The sequence below is a fragment of the Pleurodeles waltl genome, chromosome 2_2 (assembly GCF_031143425.1).
Source record: "Pleurodeles waltl isolate 20211129_DDA chromosome 2_2, aPleWal1.hap1.20221129, whole genome shotgun sequence".
Classification (NCBI taxonomy): domain Eukaryota; kingdom Metazoa; phylum Chordata; class Amphibia; order Caudata; family Salamandridae; genus Pleurodeles; species Pleurodeles waltl.
In genome coordinates, this window is record NC_090439.1 from 474487088 (window position 1) to 474510785 (window position 23698).

General features: G+C 48.4%; 1 protein-coding gene across 3 annotated transcripts in view; it reads right to left on the reverse strand.

Annotated features, from left to right (window-relative positions):
- The window catches only part of SMCHD1 (structural maintenance of chromosomes flexible hinge domain containing 1), a 2128336-nt gene that overhangs the window by 1327456 nt on the left and 777182 nt on the right, over positions 1-23698 (reverse strand). The window lies entirely within an intron of this gene.

Consider the following 23698-nt stretch of genomic DNA (forward strand, 5'->3'; position numbering starts at 1 on the left):
CCTGCCTTAGGGCTGTAAGGCCTGCCAGGGGTACCAGTTACAAGGGACTTACCTGGATGCCAGGGTGTGCCAATTGTGGAAACAAAGGTACAGGTTAGGGAAAGAACATTGGGGCTGGGGCCTGGTTAGCAGGCCTCAGCACACTTTCAAATCATAACTTGGCATCAGCAAAGGCAAAATGTCAAGGGGTAACCATGCCAAGGAGGCATTTCCTTACAATGGTGTGCTGAAAATGCTTTTGGCCTACCGTGAACTACAGGTAACGCTTTGGTGAGGCAGAATGTATATGTGAAAATAGGCATTCTGCAAGTCCAACATTACCATTCAGTCTGCTGGGCCCAGAGCTGACAGGACCTGAGCTAACATGAGCATTTTGAACTTCTCCTTTTTGAGGAAGTAATTGAGAGGGCATAAGTCTACAAGAGGACAAAGGCCTCCATCCTTATTTGGCACCAGAAAGTAGTGGGAATAGCAACCACAACCCACTTCTGATGTTGGCACCCTCTATATGGCTTCCTTGGTCAAGACATCTGTGACTTCTTGCCAGAGATGAGATAGCTGAACCTCCATCAGCCTGTCGTAAGATGGGAGCATGGGTAGAGAAGTAGTTGTGAAGGGAGGGAGTAGCCCCTTGGGACAATATGCAAAGGCCACTTGTCTGATATTATGAACTGCCAGTGGGGCAGATGATGGTGAATCTTGCCACCAACAGGGTGCACATGTCTGTATGAGGGCAGATGTACAAGTTACTTACCTTTGGTAACAAAATATCTGGTAGACATTTTCTAGTTGCAAATTCCTTACCTTTGAAATTCCCCAGGCGTCAGACTGGATCCAGAGATTTTTCTTTAAGTGGTACCTCTGTGCGCTGTCAGGTGGCGTCTTGCTCGCCGAGAGGACGTCACAATCATATATATGCGCCACCCCTGCATGCTGACGTCAGTTTCTTTTCATGACTTTCCACACCAGTAGTGCGGAGCCATGAAGAACACAGAGTGGTGTGACAAAACTAGGGCCCTTGAGGGAAAGTTCCTGTCCCTAGAAATCAGTTCACAGTGCAGGAAGGATGGGCGGGTCAGTAAGGAATCTCCAACTAGAATATGTCTCTACTGGATACTTTATTACCGAAGATAAGTAACTTGTACATCTGATAGACACTTCTAGTAGCAGATTCCTTACCTTTGAATAGATACCCGAGCAATACCATCCCCAGTGGTGGGCTGCGAACCAAGATCACACCAAGAAGTCCTGCAAGATTGAACGGCCAAAGTACCCATCCCTTCGGACCTGATTGTCCAGGCAGTAGTCTTTCTTAAAAATGTGCAGAGATGCCCACGTCGCTGCCTGACAGATGTCCAGGACTGGAACGCCCCCATGCTAGCGCTGTGGAAGCAGCAGTAGCTCTGGTGGAGTGAGCGCGCAAACCTTCGGGAGGTGGCTTTTTAGCCAGAGCGTAGCACATTTTAATGCATAAGAGGACCCACCGGGAAATGGTCCTCTTCTGCACCGCATTCCCCTTCTTTGCACCCACATATCCCACAAAGAGTTAATCGCTGTAGGAAAATAGCTCCCTGTTGCAGTTACTCCCCACTTTTTGCCTGATATTGATGCTGACTTGACTGAGAAATGTGCTGGGACCCTGCTAACCAGGCCCCAGCACCAGTGTTCTTTCACTAAAAATGTACCATTGTTTCCACAATTGTTACACCCCTAGCACACAGTTAAGTCCCTTGTAAAAGGTACCAGTGGTACCAAGGGCCCTGTGACCAGGAAAGGTCCCTAAGGGCTGCAGCATGTGTGGTGCCACCCTAAGGGACCCCTCACCTAACACAGGCACACTGACATTGCAGATTGAGTGTGTTGGTGGGTAGAAAAAGTCTAAGTCAACATGGCATCCCCCTCAGGATGCCATGCACACAAAATGCTGCCTGTGGCATAGGTAAGTCACCCCTCTAGCAGGCCTTAAAGCCCTAAGGCAGGGTGCACTATACCACAGATGAGGGGATAGCTGCATGAGCAATATGCCCCTACAGTGTCTAAGTCCATTCTTAGACATTGTAAGTACAGTGTGGCCATATTAAGTATATGGTCTGGGAGTTTGTCAAAAAGAACTCCACAGTTCCATAATGGCTACACTGAACACTGGGAAGTTTGGTATCAAACTTCTCAGAATAATAAACCCACACTGATGCCAACAGTCCTCGAAACCGCTGGAGTAGCGACAAGCTTTTTCCAAATGTCTAAAATAGGCTCAGTAAAAGCATCATTAAAAGGGAGTAGGGGCTCTGCTGAAGTAGATGAAGGATGAATGTCTCCGTCAAGATGTTTGTCTCCACTTCCGAAGCTGGTTACGGAACTTCCAAAAAGCAGCAGACTTCCTTATGAAAGTGTGATAGGCTGCTGTCTCCTCTGTAAATTCACTCAGGGATGAAAGATCTCACTCAGGGGAGGTATCCAGTCCACTTGCAGAGTCCAGACCCTGAATCCTGTTGGATTTATTAAACAATGCACACAGAGGGCATCTTAGAGATGCCCCCTGTATTTTACCCAATTGTTCAGTGCAGGACTGACTGGTCTGACCCCATGTGGTGAGGGCCTTTGTGCTCTCTGAGGACAGTAACAAAAACCTGCTCTGGGTGGATGTGCTTCACACCTCCCCCTGAAGGACCTGTAACACCTTGCAGTGAGCCTCAAAGGCTCAGGCTTCGTGTTACAATGCCCCAGGGCACTCCAGCTAGTGGTGATGTCCGCCCCCTGGACACAGCCTCCACTTTTGGTGGCAAGTCCAGGGGAGATAATGAGAAAAACAAGGAGGAGTCACCCACCAGTCACGACAGCCCCTAAGGTGTCCTGAGCTGAGGTGACCCCTTGCCTTTAGAAATCCTCCATTTTGATTTTGGAGGATTCCCCCAATAGGATTAGGGATGTGCCCCCCCCCCCCTCAGGGAGGAGGCACAAAGAGGGTGTAGCCACCCTCCAGGACAGTAGCCATCGGCTACTGCCCTCCCATACCTAAACACACCCCTAAATTCAGTATTTAGGGGCACCCCTGAACTTAGGAAACTAGATTCCTGCAACCTGAAGAAACAAGAAGGACTGCTGGCCTGCAAGCCTGCAGAGAAGGAGGTTAGACAACTGCTTTGGTCCCAGCCGTACCGGCCTGTCTCCAACTTCGAAAACCTGCTCCAGCTACGCATCCGACAGGGACCAGCAACCTCTGAAGCCTCAGAGGACTGCCCTGGACTACGGGACCAAGAAACTCCTGTGAACAGTGGCCCTGTTCAAAACCAGCTACTTGTTTGCAACAAAGAAGCAACTTCCAAAGACATCACGCTTCCCGCGGGAAGCGTGAGACTTCACACTCTGCACCCGACGCCCCCGGCTCGACCTGCAGAAAACCAACACCTCAGGGAGGACTCCCCGGCAAACAGGCGTCGGGTTTCAGATAGGAATCAATGGGGAGACCCGGGGGTCTCTTCAACGATGCAGGCAGGCAGAGGGAGGGCTCCTCGGGGTAGCCACCACCTGGGCTAGGCAGAGGGTCGCTCCTGCGCTGGAGTTCTGTTCCTTCAGGTCCTGGGGGCTGCGGGTGCAATGCTGGTTACAGGTGTCGGGTTCCTTGTTACAGGCAGTCTCGGTCAGGGGGAGCCTCTGGATTTCCTCTGCAGACGTTGCTGAGGGGGCTCAGGGGGGTCGTCTCTGGTTACTCACGGGCTCGCAGTCGCAGGGGAGTCCTCCCTGTAGTGTTAGTTTTCCGCAGGTCGAGCCAGGGTTGTCAGGTGCAGAGTGGAAAGTCTCACGCTTCCGGCGGGAAACGTGGGGTCTTTAAAGTTGCTTCTTTGTTGCAGAAAGTTGCAGTTTATTGAACAGGGCCGCTGTTCTCTGGAGCTTCTTGGTCCTTTAGATGCAGGGTAGTCCGCTGAGGCTTCAGAGGTCGCTGGACCCTGTTGGATGCGTCGCTATTGCAGTTTTCTTTGAAGTAGGGAGACAGGCCGGTGGGGCTGGGGCCAAATCAGTTGTCGTCTCCGTCTTCACTGCAGGGCTTCAGGTCAGCAGTCTTTCTTCTTTAGGTTGCAGGAATCTATCTTCCTCGGTTCTGGGAGCCCCTAAATACTCAATTTAGGGGTGTGTTTAGGTCTGGGAGGGCAGTAGCCAATGGCTACTGGCCCTGTGGGTGGCTACACCCTCTTTGTGCCTCCTCCCTGTGGGGAGGGGGGCACATCTCTAATCCTATTGGGGGAATCCTCCAAAACAAGATGGAGGATTTCTAAAAGTAAGGGTCACCTCAGCTCAGGACACCTTAGGGGCTGTCCTGACTGGGGAGTGACGACTCCTTGTTTTCCTCATTGTCTCCTTCAGCCTTGACGTCTAAAGTGGGGGCAGTGGCCGGAGGGGCGGGCATCTCCACTAGCTGGGATGCCCTGTAGCGCTGTAACAAAGGGGGTGAGCCTTTGAGGCTCACCGCCAGGTGTTACAGTTCCTGCAGGGGAAGGTGAGAAGCACCTCCACCCAGTACAGGCTTTGTTCCTGGCCACAGAGGGACAAAGGCACTCTCCCCATGTGGCCAGCAACATGTCTGGTGTGTGGCAGGCTGGCAGAAATTAGTCAGCCCACACTGGAAGTCGGGTATGTTTTCAGGGGGCATATCCAAGATGCCCTCTGGGGTGTATTTTACAATAAAATGTACACAGCCATCAGTGTGCATTTATTGTGCTGAGAAGTTTGATACCAAACTTCCCAGTTTCCAGTGTAGCCATTATGGTGCTGTGGAGTTCGTGTTTGACAGACTCCCAGACCATATACTCTCATGGCTACCCTGCACTTACAATGTCTAAGGTTTTGCTTAGACACTGTAGGGGCATAGTGCTCATGCACATATGCCCTCACCTGTGGTATAGTGCACCCTGCCTTAGGGCTATGAGGCCTGCTAGAGGGGTGACTTACCTATGCCACAGGCAGTGTGAGGTTGGCATGGCACTCTGAGGGGAGTGCATTTCAACTTAGTCTATTTCTCCCCACCAGCACACACAAGCTGGCAAGCAGTGTGTATGTGTTGAGTGAGGGGTCCCCAGGGTGGCATAAGACATGCTGCAGCCCTTGGAGACCTTCCCTTGCATCAGGGGTACCACTTACAAGGGACTTAGCTGGGTGCCAGGGTTGTTCCAATTGTGGAGACAAAAGTACAATTTAGGGAAAGAACACTGGTGCTGGGGCCTGGTTAGCAGGGTCCCAGCACACTTTCAAATCATAACTTGGCATCAGCAAAGGCAAAAAGTCAGGGGGTAACCATGCGAAGGAGGCATTTCCTTACACAGACTATCACAGTTACCAATTGGCTTTCGTTGCCTAACAAGACTTTTGATGGTTCAAACCCTCAGACACATCCCTCATCTATTTTGCTATCTATAGAAAGATCTAGATCATTGGCACTTCCTCTCTGCACTTTACTCACAATAGCGAAATTTAACCAGCTTGTTTTTAACACTCTACCAACATTTTACATGACACAAAAGGCACCCTGTGCTTGATAAAGAATTCACAAGAGACACTAAAAAAATCTGATATGGTCTCTTTTGATTTGATAATCACTTATGTCTAGGTGACTATTATACTATTTGGAAATACTGAGATACAAAAGGGATTACATTAATTAAGGAACTAGGAGACCAGACTAATATTCTTTCTTTTGCTACCCTGCAGGCTAATTATAATCTTGGTGTTAGACCTGACATCTTTTGTCGTGGTTTCCCCTGACTTTTTGCTTTCAGACCTTCTGTTCAGACTGTGTGTTGAACTTTGTATTTGCTGGCTTTAGGTCTATGCACACTTCACTACTACTATCAAGAGCTAAAGTGCATGTGTTCCGTGTCTAAAACATATTGACATTGTGTAGGAAGCTGGCTCTGCATATACTATATCAAAGTGAGATATAGTGTGCACAGAGTCATTGGGTTCCAGAGAGGCCTAACAGAGGCTGAAGTAGATAATACTAATGCTGTCTTTTGTGGTAGTGTGGTCCAGCAGTTAGGCTTATCAGAGGATAGTGCAAACCATTTGTTGTACACACAGTCAATACAGTGAAACACACACTCAATGACTAATTCCAGGCCAATGTTTTTTATATTGGAAACATAGGTTTTGTTACTTTATTTCAAGAACCACAAGATTCAAGTTGCTGTTAAGTACATTTGTAAGCAGGCTTTGTTTCTGGCCACCAAGAGCACAAAGGCTCTCATCCCATGTGTTCAGAAACACATCTCTTAGTGGCAGGCTGGCACAGACCAGTCGGTCCTGCACTAAAGGATTGGGTAAGATACAGGGAGTATCTTTAAAATGCCCTCTTGGTGCATTCTTCAATAAATCCTTCACTGGCATTAGTGTGGGTTTATTGCGCGGAGAAGTTTGATATCAAACTTCCCAGTATTAAGTGAGGCCATTATGGAGCTGTGGAGGTCGTAATGACAAACTCCCAGCCCACATACTCAATATGGCCACACTGCACTTACAATGTCTACGAATGGACGTAGACACTGTAGGGGCATATTGCTTATGCAGCTATGTCGTCACCTGTGGTATAGTGCACCCTGCCTTAGGGCTGTAAGGCCTGTTAGAGGGGTGACTTACCTATGCCACAGGCAGAGGTTGTGGGCATGGCACCCTGGGAGGGGTGCCATGTCGACTTTGTCTTTTTCTCACCAGCAGCATACACAAGCTGCAATGGCACTGTTCATGTGCTTGGGGAGGGGTCTCCCAGGGTGGCATAATACAGCTGCAGCCCTTGGGGACATTCCATGGCCACAGGGCCCTTGGTAGCATGGGTACCTTTTACAAAGGACTTAGCTGTGTGCCGGCGTGTACCAATTGCGGGAACAATGGCACTGTTTTTTGGGAAAGAACACTGGTGCTGGGGCCTGGTTAGCAGGATCCCAGCACGCTCTCAGTCAAGCTGGCATCAATATCAGACAAAAAGTGGGGAGGTAACCATGCCAACAAGGGCACTTTCCTACACATTGACTTCTCCACGTTTGGCATATCTGGTTTACTAGTAAGTCCCTAGTAAAGTGCACTGTGTGTGCCAGGGCCTGAAAGTCAAATGCTACTCAGGGGCCTACAGCACTGGTAGGGTAGCCTTTCAAACATAATTCAGGCCTGCCATTGCAGAGCCTGTGTGTACAGTTTAAACTGCCATTTTGACCTGGCAAATGTACCCACTTGCCAGGCGCAAACCTTCCTTTTTATTACATGTAAGACACCCCTAAGGTACACCCTGTTTAGCCCCTGGGGCAGGGTGCTGTGTATTTGAAAGGCTCGGCATGTACTATTAGGTTTAACATGTCCAGGCAGTGAACAACTCATTTTTTTTTTGACTAACGCAAGGACACTCTCCCATGGCTAGTACAGTGAATTGCTCTAAAAAACATATTTTAAATGTAATTTCCAATGGGGAATAGATAGAAAAATTGAGTTTAGTGTCTCTGGACTCAATTTGAAAACACATCTTTTGGTAAAGGTGTTTTTTAAATTGCTGGCTTAAAATGTCACTTTAAGAGATTTGGCATTCTCTTACTTTAACCATTCTGTGCTTTAGCCTGCCTCCAATCCACGTCTGGGTTGTGTATGGTTTGGGTGACAGCTACATCTGTGCATTCCATCCAGACAGCCATAAAACATAGAAGATTCCACTGCCCCTGCAGTCCATTTGCATAGCGGTGGGTCTTCCAGGGCAAGAAGGGTGCAGGTGGTCTCACTCACACTTCAAAGGACTGAATCTCACACAGAACTCCTGGCTGACAGGACTGGGATGAGAGGGAACTAGGGTACTTCAAAACCACTCTTTGACGTCTCCCCCACTTCAAAGGCACATTTGGGCTTTGACACACTCAGAACACTTCTGGACATTCTACCAGGCAGGAGGAGGGCTGTCAGGAGGGACTACCACTTTGCTGTTTGCTCTGCTGTGTGCGCCTGCTACTTCATGCCTGGGAGTGAGAGGACTAGAAATAACTCTCTATATCCTGCAATCTAAAGTTTCCCAAAGAGCCTGACTGAGTGTGCAACCTGTTTCTGAAATCTCAGGCTTTACCTGCATCTTGCTACCAGCACCAGGACTCCTCTGCTGAGTCCTGCTCTGCCAAGTGGTGCCAAATCCAGCCCTGGGCCTCTGGAGGTGATTATGGTGCTGTGACACAAGAACTGACGCAACAACACCGGTGCATCACTTGGAACCAATGCATCCCACTGCAGAAACACTGCTTGCTATTGTCTGCACCAAAGCCACAGACACCACTCGCTGACTGCGCAACGCAACACCGACTTACAATGCAGCCCTGGCTTGGCCTGAAGCATTGGAACCAGTATTCATCTCTTCTGGATGTCCACGCATCAACAACATTGCACGATCTGGAAACAACATATTGCCTGCAAGCACAACACATCCCCTCTGGATCAACGCATCGTCATTGAGCACCAGCGCAACAAAGGTACTGTCAGTGAGTCCGCATGACTTCTCTACCCAGCCTACGCTCCATTGCGGTCGGTTTGCACTTTTGGATTTGTCCCAGTCCAGTGTAAATAGACAGCTCCTGTTGGAGCTATCATCTTCTACGCACTGCATTGTGATAAAATCTTTGAAAATTCACAACTTGACTTTCTATTTTTCTAAACTGGTGTGGAGTCCTTTTGTGGTGTCTTCACTGTGCTCCTGTGTTTCTGTGCAACAATACTTTACACATTGCCTTTTGAGTTTAGCCTTACTGCTCTGTGTCAAGCTACCAGAGGGTGAGCACAGATAAAATGTTAGTGTGTATCTTGCTTGCCGAGACTAGGATTGTAGTCCCTACTTGGAGAGAGTAAAAATCTCTGCCAACTAGAGATCCAATTTCTAACACTTGGGAATACATATTTTTATACTTCACCAAATTAGGACAAACTGTATCCAGAGTATGTAAATCTTTGTTGAAACCGTGCCCTTGATTGACGAAGAACAAGTTACTTACCTTCGGTAACACTTTTTCTAGTGGCTACAGAAGCTACCTGTGGATTCCTCACCTTATGAATTCTCCCAATGGGCGAGCATTCGACTGAAACTTTCTTCCCAGCTCCTCACGTCGACGAGGACGTCACAATTGCACAGCTCCACATGCGACTCCCTCTGACGCAATCGTGGCAATAAAAAGTCCTCGCTGGCGTGCGGACATCAGTGTCACCATTTTTTATGTGCCTTTGAGGCGAAAAGGTGACTACCGACTTCACAAGAACAACAAATATATACCAATCCAAATGCAAATATAGGCCACAATATTTGTTTATACAAAAAACACGGGGGGTGTAACTGTGAGGAATCCACAGGTAGCTACTGTATCCACCAGAAAAAGAGTTACCGAAGATAAGTAACATGTTCTTCTGATGGAACTACCTGTGGATTCCTCACCTTATGAATAGAGTCCCAAAGCAATCCTGCATTCGGAGGTGGGTGCCTGGTCGGTCACACCAAGAAATCCTGCAACACAGAACGTGCAAAATGGACGTCCCTCCTAACTTCCGAATCCAAGCAATAATGCTTTGTGAAAATGTGTGGAAGGAAGTCCAAGTTGCTGCCTTACAAATATCCACAACTGGCACACCTCTAGCCAAGGCCGAAGTGGCAGACTTAGCCCTGGTGGAATGGGCCCTAATATCCTCATCTTTATGCAAAGAACGACCAACCTGGAAAGCGTTCTTTTGTGGACTGCCTTGCCCTTCATCTTGCCCACATATCCAATGAAGAGTTGATCATCAATACGAAAAAAATGTGTCCTTTCAATGTAAAAACTCAAAGCCCCTCTTGGGTCTAGGCGATGAATAGTTCCCTCCTACTTTGATGGATGGGGAGGAGGGTAAAAGGAAGGCAGCGTTATAGACTGCCCCATATGAAAGGGAGTAACAAAATTGGGAAGGAAAGTCGCTCTGGTTCTCAGCACCAGCTTGTCAACATGAAAGGAGGTAAAAGGAGGTTTCACAGTAACAGCCTGGAGCTCACTCAAATCCCTAGCAGACGTGATGGCTGTAAGAAAAAACTTTTTTAAAGCTAAAAATCTCAACGGGCAAGAATGCACAGGCTCAAAAGGTGAACCCATTAAAAAAGTAAGAACCAAATTCAAATCCCACTGAGGCATGAGAAACGGAATGGGAGGAAACTTGTTAGACCTGACTAACAACTACAGGAGACTTAAATAAGGAAGGTTGATCAGGAAGGCACAGAAAGGCCGACAGCACCGATAAATAACCCTTCACAGTCGCAACTGCACAACTCTTATGTGCCAAGGAAAGGGTAAAAGGTAAAACTTCAGATAAATGGGCATTTAAGGGATCAATTTGCCTCTCCACACCAAGCAACAAATTTAGCCCATCTGTTGGCATAGACAGTTTTGGTGGAGTGTCGCCTGGCCGATAAAATAACAACCCCTACTTCTGGAGGGAGAGAAAAAGAACTCAGATTGTCCTGTTCAATCTCCAAGCATGCAGGCTCTGGAGGTGGGGGTGTAGAACCTGCCCCTGCGAGAGGAGGTCTGCCCTGTGAAAGAGACGAGTGGAGGGCACAGTGAGAGTTGTAGGTCTGAGTACCACACCCTTCTTGGCCAATCCGGAGCTACTAAAATGACTTGGGCCCACTCTTGACTAATCTTCCTCAGAACCCAAGGAATCAAGGATATGGGGTAAAGTAACTGGTCGGACCAAGACATTTGAAACGCGTCCCCCAATGCTTCTTGCACCGGATACTGGAGGCTGCAGAACGACGGGCAGTGCACGTTCTCCTGAGTGGCAAACAGGTCTATCTGTGGAAAACCCCACATCGAGAAGATGTGAAGAACCAGGTCTGGATGGAGACACCACTCATGATCATCCGAGAAATGCAAGTTGAGAATTCCGGCCAAATGGTTTGCTACTATGCAAATCTGATGGTCCTGTGCCCAGGACCAGAGCCGCAGAGCATCTCTGCAGAGAAGGTACGACCCCACTCCTACCTGCCTGCTGATGTACCACATTGCGGTAGTGTTGTCTGTCAAGACTTGACCCGACTGACCGCAAAGGGATGGGAGGAAGGCCTCGAGAGCCAGTCGTATCGCCTGTAACTTTAACAGATTGATGTGAAACATCTGTTCCACCGGAAACCAACGACCTTTGATCTCAAGGTCCCCCAGATGAGCTCCCCACCATAGAGTGGAAGCATCCGTTATGACCTTGGCCACAGGAGGGGGTAGACAAAACGGCCTTCCTTGGGGAAGGCTGCCGTCCACAGCCCACCATTGTAGATTTGTTGCAGCGCCTCTGGAGATCGTTATTGACTTGAGATCCCCTTTGTGTTGGAACCAATGCTTGCGGAGGCACCACTGGAGAGCCCTCATTTGCCAATGAGCCTGAGTGACCAACAGAATGCAAGAAGCGATCAGACCAAGCATACGTAGGACCCTGAGGACCGGAACAACCACTCCATTTTGAAACATTGGAATCAACACCTGAATGTCCTGAATCCGGGTGAGATTTGAGCATGTAAAACCCAGGTTGAACAACAACCTTGTTGTCACTTGCAAGTGATGCAGCACAAGCTCTGGGGACTTGGCTTTTATCAGCCAATTGTCCATGTAAGGAAATACAGATATTCCTTTCCTTCTGTGGTCCACTGCTACCACCGCCATCACCTTTTTGAAGACCTGAGGTGCGGAAGTAAGGCCAAAATGAAGGTCCGCAAACTGGTAGTGTTGCAACCCTACCACGAACCGGAGATACTTCCTGTGTGACTTCAGAATGGGGATATGAAAATAAGCATCCTGTAAGTCGACAGACACCATCCAGTCTTCCTTGTTCAACTTCAGAAGCACCTGTGCTAGAGTCAGCATTTTAATTTCTCCTGTTTGAGGAACCAATTCAAAATCTCCAGGTCCCGGATAGGCCTCAATCGACCATCCTTCTTGGGAATCAGGAAATATTTCGAATAGCATCCCTAACCGCTTTCCTGCTCTGGAACCAACTCCACTGCACCCTTTAATAAAAGGACTTGCACCTCCTGCTGAAGCAACAGGAGATGCTCCTCTGAACAAAATGAATGATGAGGAGGGTTGTGAGGGGGAAACTCCAGAAAAGGAAGGGCATAACCTTTCTCCACAATATCTAGCACCCAAGAGTCCGATGTGACTAACTCCAACTAACTCCAACTCGCAGAGAAAATGAAATATCCTGCCCCCTACGGGAGAAGCATGATCCAAGATGGATAGAAAACTAGGGCTGCTTTCCTCGCTGGGCTCCCCCAGAGGAAGAGGATGAGGCAGGATTCTGCTAGGTGGCTCATCGTGCCCTAACCCTCCCCCACCCTCTAAAAGATCTATAGAGAGGGTTGGCAGGCTGTTGAGTGCTAGACTGTGGCCTTCCATGATAAGAGGCTCCAGGGCCAAACCCCCTAATCCTCCAAAAGGACGTAAAGGGTGTAGATGTTGACGTCTGTAGCCCCAAGGATCTTGCAGTAGCTCTGCTGTCTTTAAAACGTTCCAAAGCAGAGTCAGCCTTGGACCCAAACATCTTTTTGCCATGAAACGGAAGGTCCAACAAACTTGTTTGAACGTTCGTGGAAAAGCCAGAAGACCTAAGCCACGCATGCCTCCTGGTCGCCACCCAAGTGCCCATTGTCCTCGCAACTGAATCCGCTGTATCCAGATCTGACTGGATAATCTGTTTGGCCACGGCCTGAGTGTCCAAAAGGAGCTCATCAAACTGCCCCAGCACATCCTGAGGCAAGCTCAGCACCACAGCTCTTGCCGTGTCCATCAACGCATGAACATACCTCCCCAGCACACAGGTAGCATTGACTGATTTCAGGGCCATACTACATGAGAAGAAACTTTTCTTGGCCGCTTGCTCCATTCTCTTGGACTCCCTGTACGATGGAGTAGCAGGAAACGAGCCAGGTGCAGATCGGGCAGAACGAGAAGCTTGGGCCACCATCTCTTAGGAGTAGGATGTTGAGATAAAAACTGAGGATCCCCAGGAGCAACCCTGTACCTCCCAGCCACAGTCCTGGAAACCGCTGGAGTAGTGACAGGCTTTTTCCAAATGTCTATAATAGGCTCAGTAAAAGGATCATTAAAAGGGAGTCGGGGCTCTGCAGAAGTAGAGGAAGGATGAAATACCTCCGTCAAGATGTTTGTCTCCACTTCCGAAGCTGGTAACGGAAGTTCCAAAAATTCAGCAGCCTTCCTTATGAAAGTGTGATAGGCCGCTGCATCCTCTGTTAATTCACTCGGGGAGGAAAGATCCCACTCAGGGGAGGTATCCAGTCCACTTGCAGAGTCCAGACCCTGAAACTCCCCCATAAGCTCAGGAATCTCTCCTCCCTCTAACAACTGTTGCTGGTATTCCTGCTCATCCAAGAGCCTCAAGGCTCTCCTCCTTGATCTCAATCTGGCCTCTAATCTCAGCGTTGACAGAGTTAGTAGACGTCGACTTCAAGACAGATGGACGTGGTGGAGGAGTTGATGGAGATACACTGCGTCCTGACCGGGCCCCATCCAACGCCGGTATTGACTCCATCAACACCATCATCTGAGGCGAAGACATCATCGGCGCCGAACCAGCACTTTCAGCCGGATAGATGGACACAAACGGAGCTGGCTTGTACAACGCCTGCAAACCCTACGAGAATGCTAATGGACCGGTGGGACTGGTCCTCTTGAGGCGCTTGAGTCGGATCCGAAACTTGCACCACCGGCTCCTGATCCAACACAGGTGAAAAGTGAGCCGGAGGACTTGCCAGGGACTCGACGACCTCAATCAGTGATGTCGCCGTTGAAGCCTGTGGGCTCTAAGGCTGGGGCGAAAGAGTTGGACTGACCCCCATGCCATACGTCGTCGTCTCGGAGGGGACCGAGACCGCTCTCTAGAGGAACGACATCAAGAATCGTGCCAGCACCGCTTCTTATGAGATCTTAACGACCTATACGAAGATGAGCCCCTCACCTTAGATCTTCGATGACCCTTGTGACCACTGTTAGCTTTTGCTAAGAAGAGCTTAGCCGCTCTTTCTTTTAAGGCCTTCGGGTTTATCCTCTGGCAAAACACGCACTCCTCCAAGTCGTGGTCCCAACTTAAACACACCAAGCAGTCTTCATGAGGGTCTGTGACCGACATACGACCCCGCACTCACGACAAGGCTTAAACCCTGATTTCTTTGGCGGAAACACTGTAATGAGTACAACAAGAAACTTTCGAACCAGTAGCTGTTCGAGAGCCAGGAAAAAAGCGTTAGCGAAGGCATGGAAAAAAGGGAACTGACGTCAGCACGCCGGTGAGGACTTTTTATTGCCACAATGACGTCAGACGGAGTTGCGTGCGGAGTCATGCAATTGTGACGTCCTCGTCGACGTGAAGAGCTGGGAAGAAACTTTCCGTTGAATGCTGATGCATTGGGAGAATTCATAAGGTGAGAAATCCTGCCCAGTGATAGGCCAGGCAATCCCACATCCCGTAATAAATCCTTCACCATACACCCGGGATCCACCACTCTGACTTAGTATACCCCTTTAAAGTGTTCTACAAAAACATTCAAGCTATCCCAAAGGTTAGTCACCAGGTCGCACACCCGAGAGCAAACATGAAGGATAAGGGGAACTTCTTGTCCTTGCCATAATAACCATGCCAAAAGCATACCAGATTTGCCCCCCCCCGACTCTATGTAAACATTGGAGATACGTCTGAAGAGTGCATAAATCCAGAGTATCCCAGATCCTCTGTACTTCCCGCCGTGCCTGATGCACCCCCGAGTATGCCTCTGTTGACGATACCTCTGAGCCCTGGTGGTCAGCCAGACCGCAGTCTTGCCCCTTAGGCTCAGCCTCCAATTGTCACCTTAAATAATATTGTGTCACATGCGATTGAAATCAGACAGAATGACATGTCCTTTTTACAACATGGGCAGTCAGTTGTGTTCATTATGCAGTTGGGTTAGACATTGCAGGTTTTGAAAAATGGCAGTGTGCTGTGTAAACACATGAATAGCAGCGACTTGTTTGCTGCTTTTCATTTATCCAGGCAATAACAGACAATGGCTAAAAAAGATCATAGTTTCATCATGCTTAACATTGAGAAATTACATAATTGTGGAGAAATTCCCTCAGCAGTATAGTTGACACATGAAGTAATAAATCTGCCCATTTCCACCTTTTGTTTCACAAACTGCTTGAAACATTTTGCTGTAGGCAGATTGTAAGCGTCTAGGAGACACCTACTTACACGAAGTTTGAAAGTTGCCTTTTGATTACAAGTGTATGAACAGCAAAACAGAGGTCTTTCTTACGGAAGTGAATGTAAGACTACTGTCAGTCATTCTATGATTTGTAAGCAGGTGTCCTTGCATGGCCTTTGCAATGTGGAGGTTGCCAACTTGGCATGCCATCTGAAGGGTACTCACATCCTTTTGATTCATCCAGTGTTTCAGATACTTTCAAATGGAAGTTATTTGGTTCTGAACGAAAAAAGCTGTTGTGGCATGAAGCCTGGAATTCCTTATGAGGTTTCGGTTTCTCAAACTGTAACTTGCTGCAGCCATGTTTTATTCCCCCCACACAAGATAAGAGTGGCAGACTTGTGGCCCCACATTGCTACTGCTAATTTAAATTTTGACAAGCTGAGCAGATTAAAGGCGCTATTGTTTAAAAACAAAAAAATAAAAAAATAACACGGACATCAGCCAAAGCGACGTATGAATTTCAGATTGCGAGGTCATCAGCTGAGATACAGTCCCTATTAAATACCAATTTCCCCAAACATTGTGGAGAGTTGGTGAACATAAATCTCAACGCCTCTAGCGCTGGAGGTACTTTAGGCTGTTGGTTTGGGTTTATCAGCAATTTCCAGACCGTGACCTTCAGCCACATACTCACTCTTTTTGAGTGAGTATGGGGAATTCCCGATTACTTTGGCACTGATTAGCAGAATACTGCTGCTAATATTTTTGCTACTCAGCGGCTGCCCTATTTCAACAAAGCAGAGTGATGGAGTTACCATCAACCCGGCTGTTTTGTGGTCGCATGATGCAGTACTTTGGAGCCTCCTTGCTGGAAGAGCAGGGGCAAGATCGGTCATTGACTTTCAGACCAATCCTATCTTGTGTGCAACCAGTTTTCACTGTATTTGGTGTACCTATGAATGGGCACCAATTGTGTGTCCTGCCATGCAGCCTGTGCCTCCTGTGGATAAGGATCTGTTAATGTTCTGGATGAGGGTCCATTCACAGACTTGTCCTATGATACGGAGATGATTTGCGAGGCATCTTATGAGCCACCGTTTGTGATTTTCTGGCTCCAACAACATCTGGCACAATGAATGGTGCCGCCTCCGCAGGTGATTCTGTGTGTGAGGCTCCTGCACGCTTCTGCTCCATGGATCCCTCTGCTATCAATTTGATTAACCTATCGCCTGTCGAAGTAGAGTAATTCCTGGCAAAGTAGATTCCTTCCTGGTTTCAATCTCCATGGATGACATAGGACACCTTTTGCATGACCATAATTGTTAATCTGGCCACTGTAATTTTTCAAAATGTAAAACGTGACACCAAATTGCCTTTCAATTCAGCCCGTCTGCCAGTCTGTTTTGCTTGTCATTGTTGACATTAGTCTTACGTATGATTTTAAACTTTCTTTCAGGTTTTAGTTTAGAGCATTTTTAGCCTCTCGATTTCACACCCTTGTTTCAGCAACAGGGGAGGGTGTTGTGGATCCATTTTAGTTTGCTTGGGTACAAAAGTTTAGCTTAGCTTTGGCTTGCAGGCCTGTGTCCTTTGCCTAGATTACTATGTTGTGCTTTATTATTTGATTTTATTTCATTTTAGCATTGATTGTAGTTCTTGCATTTTAGGAGAAATATTTTTATTTCTTAAATCAGTTGCCATTCAGTTAAAGCATAATTATCAGTAATGTACATATTGGATTGTCATCATGTTTCCTTACTTCACGTTAAACTGGATCAGAATATGAACATGTCTGGCATTGATATGATATTGCCAATCCATGTTTGCGCACATAATCGACGCTTAGGTACATACCCACATCAAGATGTCTGCATGGACAATAGTAGAGGCCTTATTAAAAAACAAAAATCTGTGAGACCAAGGTCATTTTAGGGGGGTTCCACCCAGAATGCACCATCCATACTGCACGTCACTTTGCAGCAGACCTCAGCCTTTGTGTCTCTGCACCACCTGATCAGGTTACTGGAAAATAGCCTTGTTCTAAGGTAATGGGGGTTGGAGAGCCTTTCATGGACATGACTTCAGCAGATTAGGTTTATCAGGCCTTGGTCTCTAGGGTAGAAAACACGCTTTAGGGAGGCATTTGCATTTTCATGCGTTTTGCAAAATGTTGGGATTGCTTTAATTCACATTGTTTATTCTCACAATCCTGAATTTGTCTCATCATTATCCTAATAATTTCAGCTCATACATTTTTTATCATGGAGTACAGTCCTTTTCAATAAATGTATTGAAAAATGTTCATGTATCTTATTTCTTGCTTGTGTGTAAGAGACTCAATTATAATGAGAGAAAAGGGTAAGACTTGTTACACCGATTTACTTAAGAGGATTTCAGACTCCATGCACTAGGCTGCCAGAAATCACCTTTACTGTTTGTGTTTTGGTGAGGTGTTGCTATAAAGCCATAAGGGTTGGGCTGACAGCTTCCAACTATTGTAGGAATGACTCAGTCGCCTACAATCAGAGGTGCTGCCAACCCTAATCCAGCAGTCTTGTAGAGATACAAGGGTCCTTATGACAACGCCACAGGTAGTTCCAATGCAGGCCCCCTTCATGACCGCTTTAAGACCTTCCTAATCCATAGCTCTGGAGTCGCTGTTCCCCAATTAATATCTAGGTAATCGGTGAGGGAAGTCACCAGCGCATCCCAACACACAAAGCATCTGCCAGGAATTCAGAGGGCATAGGCTAGCTATGTACTCTGCATATGGCGTTACCCCAGCACATGCGAATCAACACCAGTGTGTGATAAGAAAGGAACCGCCCCAAGTGTGTCACCGCAAGTAACCTCTGAGGTTCACCCCAATGATCAGTAGGCGGTGCGAGCGACTATACATATGAGTCAGGGAATTACAGGTATACTCCCGACCCCCAGGATGCAGTACATACCAGCTGTTGTGGGACCTGAAGTTCTGCATAACCGCAGCAAAGGCAGGAGATCATCAGGAGCTTGGTACCCTGCCTGGCTGGATAACGGTCCCCATCCCAATCAGGGACACAACTGAAGTCCCGCCCAAATCACCAGAGTCCCTACACTGTCTTCCAGGAGATCCTGAATACCTTCAAAGAAGCATTCATCATCAGCGTTAGGAGCGTAGATATTCAGGACTATGATAGCTTTACCATCTCCAGTTTACAGTGGAGCAGTAAATACCGGCCCCTCTATGTCTGCCTCAATATAGTATGCGGGAAGCGAACCCCAGGCAATCCAAATACTAAGAGTAGTATCTAGATGAAAATAACTGATCCCTCCCCATTACTTCCCCAGCTTCTGTGATTCTTTCCCCATTAAATGAGTTTCCTGTATGTAGGAAACTGGCCCCTTATTGCAGTACCTCTAACTTTTTGCCTGATATCTGAAGCTAACTTGACTGAGTGTGTGCTGGGTTCCTGCTAACCCCAGCACCTGTGTTCTTTCCCTAAAACTGTACCATTGCTTCCACAATAGGCACACCTCTGACCCACAGCTAAGTTCCTTGTAAAAGTTAACAGAGTTATCAAGGACCCTGGGGCCAGAGAGAGTCTCTAAGAGCTGCAGCATGGATTATGCCACTGTAAGAGACCCCTCATCAAACACAAGCACACTGCCATTACAGATTGTGCATGTTGGTGTAGAGAAAAAGGCAAAGTCTACATGGCACCCCTCCCTGGATGCCATGCCTACAAAACACTGCCTGTGGCATAGGTAAGTCACCCTTTTAGCAGACCTTACAAACCTAAGGCAGGATGCACTATACGACAGGTGAGGGCATAGCTGCATAAGCAATTTTCCCCCACCTTGTCTAAGTCCATTCTTTGATAGTGTAAGTGCAGTGAAGCCACACGGAGTACATGGGCTGGGAGTTTGTCACTACAAACTCCACAGCTCCATAATGAATTTACTGAATGCTAAGAAGTTTGGTATCAAATCTCTCAGCTCAATAAACCCACACTGATGACAGTGTTGGATTTATTGAAAAAGCACACAGAGGGCATCTTAAAGATGCCCCCTTAAATTCAACCAACTCTCTAGTGTGTGGCTGACCGGTCTCTGCCAGCCTGCCACCACCAGAAAGATTTCTGACCCCATGAGGTGAGAGCCTTTGTGCTTTTGAGAGTCAGGGACAAAGCCTGCTCTGGGTGGAGGTGCTTCACACCTCCCCCTTTAGGAACAGCAACACTTGGCAATGAGCCTCAAAGGCTCCTGCCTTTTTTATGCTGACCCAGGGCACTCTAGCCAGTGGAGATGCCCACCCCCGAGCGAAGCCCCACTTTTTGGTGGCACGTCTAACGAAAAAAGTTAGTAAACAAGAGAAGGAGTGTTCACCCCAGCTGGGACCACCCTTAGGGTGCCCAGAGCTGAGGTGAACCCCTCTCTTCCAAGTCCTCCATCCTGTTTTGGAGGATGATAGCCAATAGAGTTAGGAATGTGCCCCTCTCCCCAAAGGGAGTAGGCTCAGGAAGGGTATAGTTACCCTCAGGATCAGTAGCCATTGGGTACTGCCCTCTGACCTCTGTAACACCCCTAAATGTAGTATTACCCCCCCCCCCCCGAAACTTACTCTTCAGAATCCTGGCGACCTAAAGAAGAAGGAGGACTGAAGAGCCGCACCAGCAGTTAAGACTCCAAAGACTGACGTGGTCCCAGCCCTACCAGCCTGTCTGCAGCTTTAAAACTCCTGCTACAAAAGACGACTCATCCTGCAGGATCTGCGACCTCTACAAACCCTCCAACCCAGAACTCCTGAAACAGCGGCCCTGTAGACAAAGAAACCTCCATCAATGCACTTCGGATCCGCAAGTCCTGCCCACTCTGCACCAGACTCCCACAGCCACAGTCCAGGTGGCCATCCGGTCCAGAGAAGGTCCCCCGGCGATTCAGACTTCAAACCCACCATGCGTTGACCGCTCCTGACCAACAAGGCAATGCCTGCAGCCTTAATCCAGAAGACCCCCTGACAACAACTGGCTCCGGTGAAGATTTCCCAATTTCAAAAGGTACCCATGCACCCGCAGCCTCCTTGCTGTGAGGAACCCAGCCGACGGTCCACCGACGTCCAGTGGCATCTCAACTTACCTTCCCAGCCACTGGTCCACTTCATCGAACTCCCTAGAGCAAGCCTGCAGCCTTGTTTTTTTAACACGGAGATCTTCACTGAATTGCAATGAGTGCCCAATGCTGTTTGCACACTGTACCAAGCCCCACCCATGCCGCTGAGGGTGTATGTTTGGGACTGACCTGTGCCCTCCCCCCCCCCCCCCCCCCCCCCACCGGTACTGATCAAAATCCCCAGGGTCTGTTCCCTAAAGCCACAGATACTTACCTGCAAACCATTTCTTTCTAAGTGCCCCCAGTCTTGATTGGTTTCCATTGGGCACCCAACACCACCTTTGACCTCTGCAACCTGGCCAGCCCTGTGTTGCTGGTGGTGCACCCTTGGTGTCTTCTTGAACCCTGCCCCCTATGGACAACTTAACTCCCAAAGAATGGGACCTTAAGTCGAGTACTTTACTGTAAACTGTGCTTGTACTTTTCCTCCCCCAGGTCTGCACTGCCTTCAATTATTTTTTTGTCTACTTTTGTTATTGAAAAGTACTGCATAACTAAACAGATACTCACTGTTGATTTATAACCAAAGTGATTTTGATACTTGAAACTGATACATTCTTGAAACTGTACTTACCTGCAACAAAGATATTTTTGGGTCTAGAATAAAAGTAACAAAGTATATTTCTGATACACAGAGCATTGGACTGGAGTTAGTCATTGAGTGTCTGCCTAATTTGTTGACTGTGTGTACAACAAATGCCTAGCACTACCCTCGGATAAGCCTAACTGTTCACCCACACTACCACAAAGGAAAGTACAAGTTACTTACCTTCGGTAACGAAATATCTGGTAGAGACATATTCTAGTTGCAAATTCCTTACCTTAGAATTTTCACCGAGGCGTCAGACTGGATCCGGAGATTTTTTTCTTCGAGCAATACCCTTGCGCGTCGGTAGGTGGCGTCGGTCGACCCCACAAATGGACCCTGTACCCATTTGCGTAGCTGGTCAGGCCCCTAATATTCCACGTTATGATACTAATACCATCCGCCATGCAATTTTACACCTATGACTCTCAGAAGCCAACCTCTGACACCTCCCTAGCCTCTTACAGCAGGAACACAGGACGTTTCAACATCCTCAACTCCCCCCACCCAGGATAAACATGTATATCACCAACTTGCACTTAACATCCATCGGGTTCCATGCTGTCAGGACCCACAGTCCAAACTCATGATCCACAACCATGGCCTACCACTGACTGTGGAGAAAGCACTCTTAATCTGGTAAACAATGTAATACCATACCAAACGCAAAACGCACATTTGTTCGTCCCATGTTGAAAGCAACAATAATATGCCAAACACAAGCGCAACTCAGCACATCTGCTGGTGAACAGAACTGTCATGCATAACCCCTACTACACCCTTAATGTACCATCACACATTACCCGAAGAAGAGAGAGGAAAAACATAAGAAAGAGGGCAGGGACGGAACCTGGCAAGCACATCAGAAGGAAAAGAAATCAAGTAGCAGAGTCTCCCATTTCCACTGTGGGTACCAGGGCAGACAGTTCCTCCAACAATGGACGCAGCATTATGAGGCACAAACGCCATGGTGCCATCCCCCTGGACCTCTCTCGATTCTCGTTGAACTCCCAGTTACAGATGACAGAGGCTCCTCCGACGCACATGCGACCTCCAATTTGGGCTGCGAGCCCCAGAGGCTCTCCTGGTGCCTGTCAGCCATGAGCCTGACCTTCTCTCTGGGTACCTTGTCCTACACCTCTAACCACTCCCACATGTCTTCTGGGGAATCAAAGAAGTGGGACTTGTCTCCGGACAAAACCCTCAATCAAGCCGATTACAGCAGGATGTAGCAGAGGCCCATAGTTCGAAGTTTAGCCTTGACCTCCAAGAAGCCCTTTCGGGACTACTGGACCTTATTAGTGTAGACCGGATAAATGGAGATCCTGTGATTTTCGAAGTGGGCAGTGTCCGTCTACCAGGCAACATGCAGAATGCAATCCCAGTCTTTATAATTCAGGATCTGCGCAATAATAGCTCACAGCGATGCACCAGGCCTGGGGGGCACCACCAAAGCCTGATGAGCCCTTTTAATGGCAAACAACGGGGATAGCCCAGTCTGCTTCAGCATGTCCCTAAAAGCCTCTGTGGTATTACCTTCGACTCAAGTCAGGAACCCAAGGAAGCGGACATTAACATGGTGTGACCCGCCTTCCGCATCCTCCACTCGTGCCTCGAGGGTCTCAGTCTTGGAGGTAACCACAGCCATCTGCTTTCTCGCAAAGCAGTCACCTCAGACTGCAGTTCAGAGATCGAGCTCTCCACGATCTGTACCTTGTTCAACACCTTCCCAAGGTCAATTCGGAGGAGATTGACTTCAAGCACCACTGTTTGAATCTTCCCATTGAGAGCCACCCGGAACCCTTGTATCACAGAGAGTAGTTCCACCCAGGAGGGATCCTCAGCAACAATCCCAGTGCACGATCTTCCCTGTGACCAGTCTTCTTCATCTGCCACTGCGAGAGCTAGGCTGGCATGGTATACCACTACGGCCCCGGCTGTTTGTTACTCCCCATAGGGATGGGTTAGGGTTATCCAGCAACTCTCCTGCACCAGTACACCAGCACCCCCACCACGTGATACACAAAGGGCCGTCCACTCCTTCAGCAGTCTCCAGCACTATGCCCAATCAGTCATCCACAAGGCAAACACACCGAGACCACAATAGACAGCTTCCAGCTGGGCAATGTATGCTGTTTTGCAGGGCCCCCCCAATTCAGTGGCAGTCCCCTGTATGGGGCTAATGGCATTTCATTTGCGGTGCCAGGAGGCCAAGTGCAGCAAGTGATCTTCGATCAACTGGGTCACCAGCAGCAGGCCCCACCAGACACAGGATGTCCCTGCAGGCCTGTAGAAACAATTAGGTGGGCACAGGACCCAATGGTCCCTGCCTAAGATCTGCTGAAGCTCACAAGGGAAAGCCCACTCACACTAGGGGAGATAGTCCAAGGCCGGGGACCTCTTGGGGAGGGTATGAATGACACAGGCAGGGTGTCTACCCACACTACGACTTACAGCACCAGGTCCTCACATGTCTCCAAGATCAGGGAAGGGGGCCGGCATTCAGGAGCTACGCAGGCTCGCAGGCAGTGACAACAGCAAAGGCCTGCCTTGCAGCAACGCAACCAGCCTGGGTAGCAAGGTAGCCTCGGGCCCACTGCAGGTCGAGACTTCTCTGGGGCTGGAGATGGATGAGTCTCGTCCCACCCCCCTTTCCCTTTGCAGGCCACGGCCTCTCATGCCACCCACAATCTTCACCAATTACTGTCATCCATACAAATGGGGGCATTAAAGATAGCCCTGTAGGT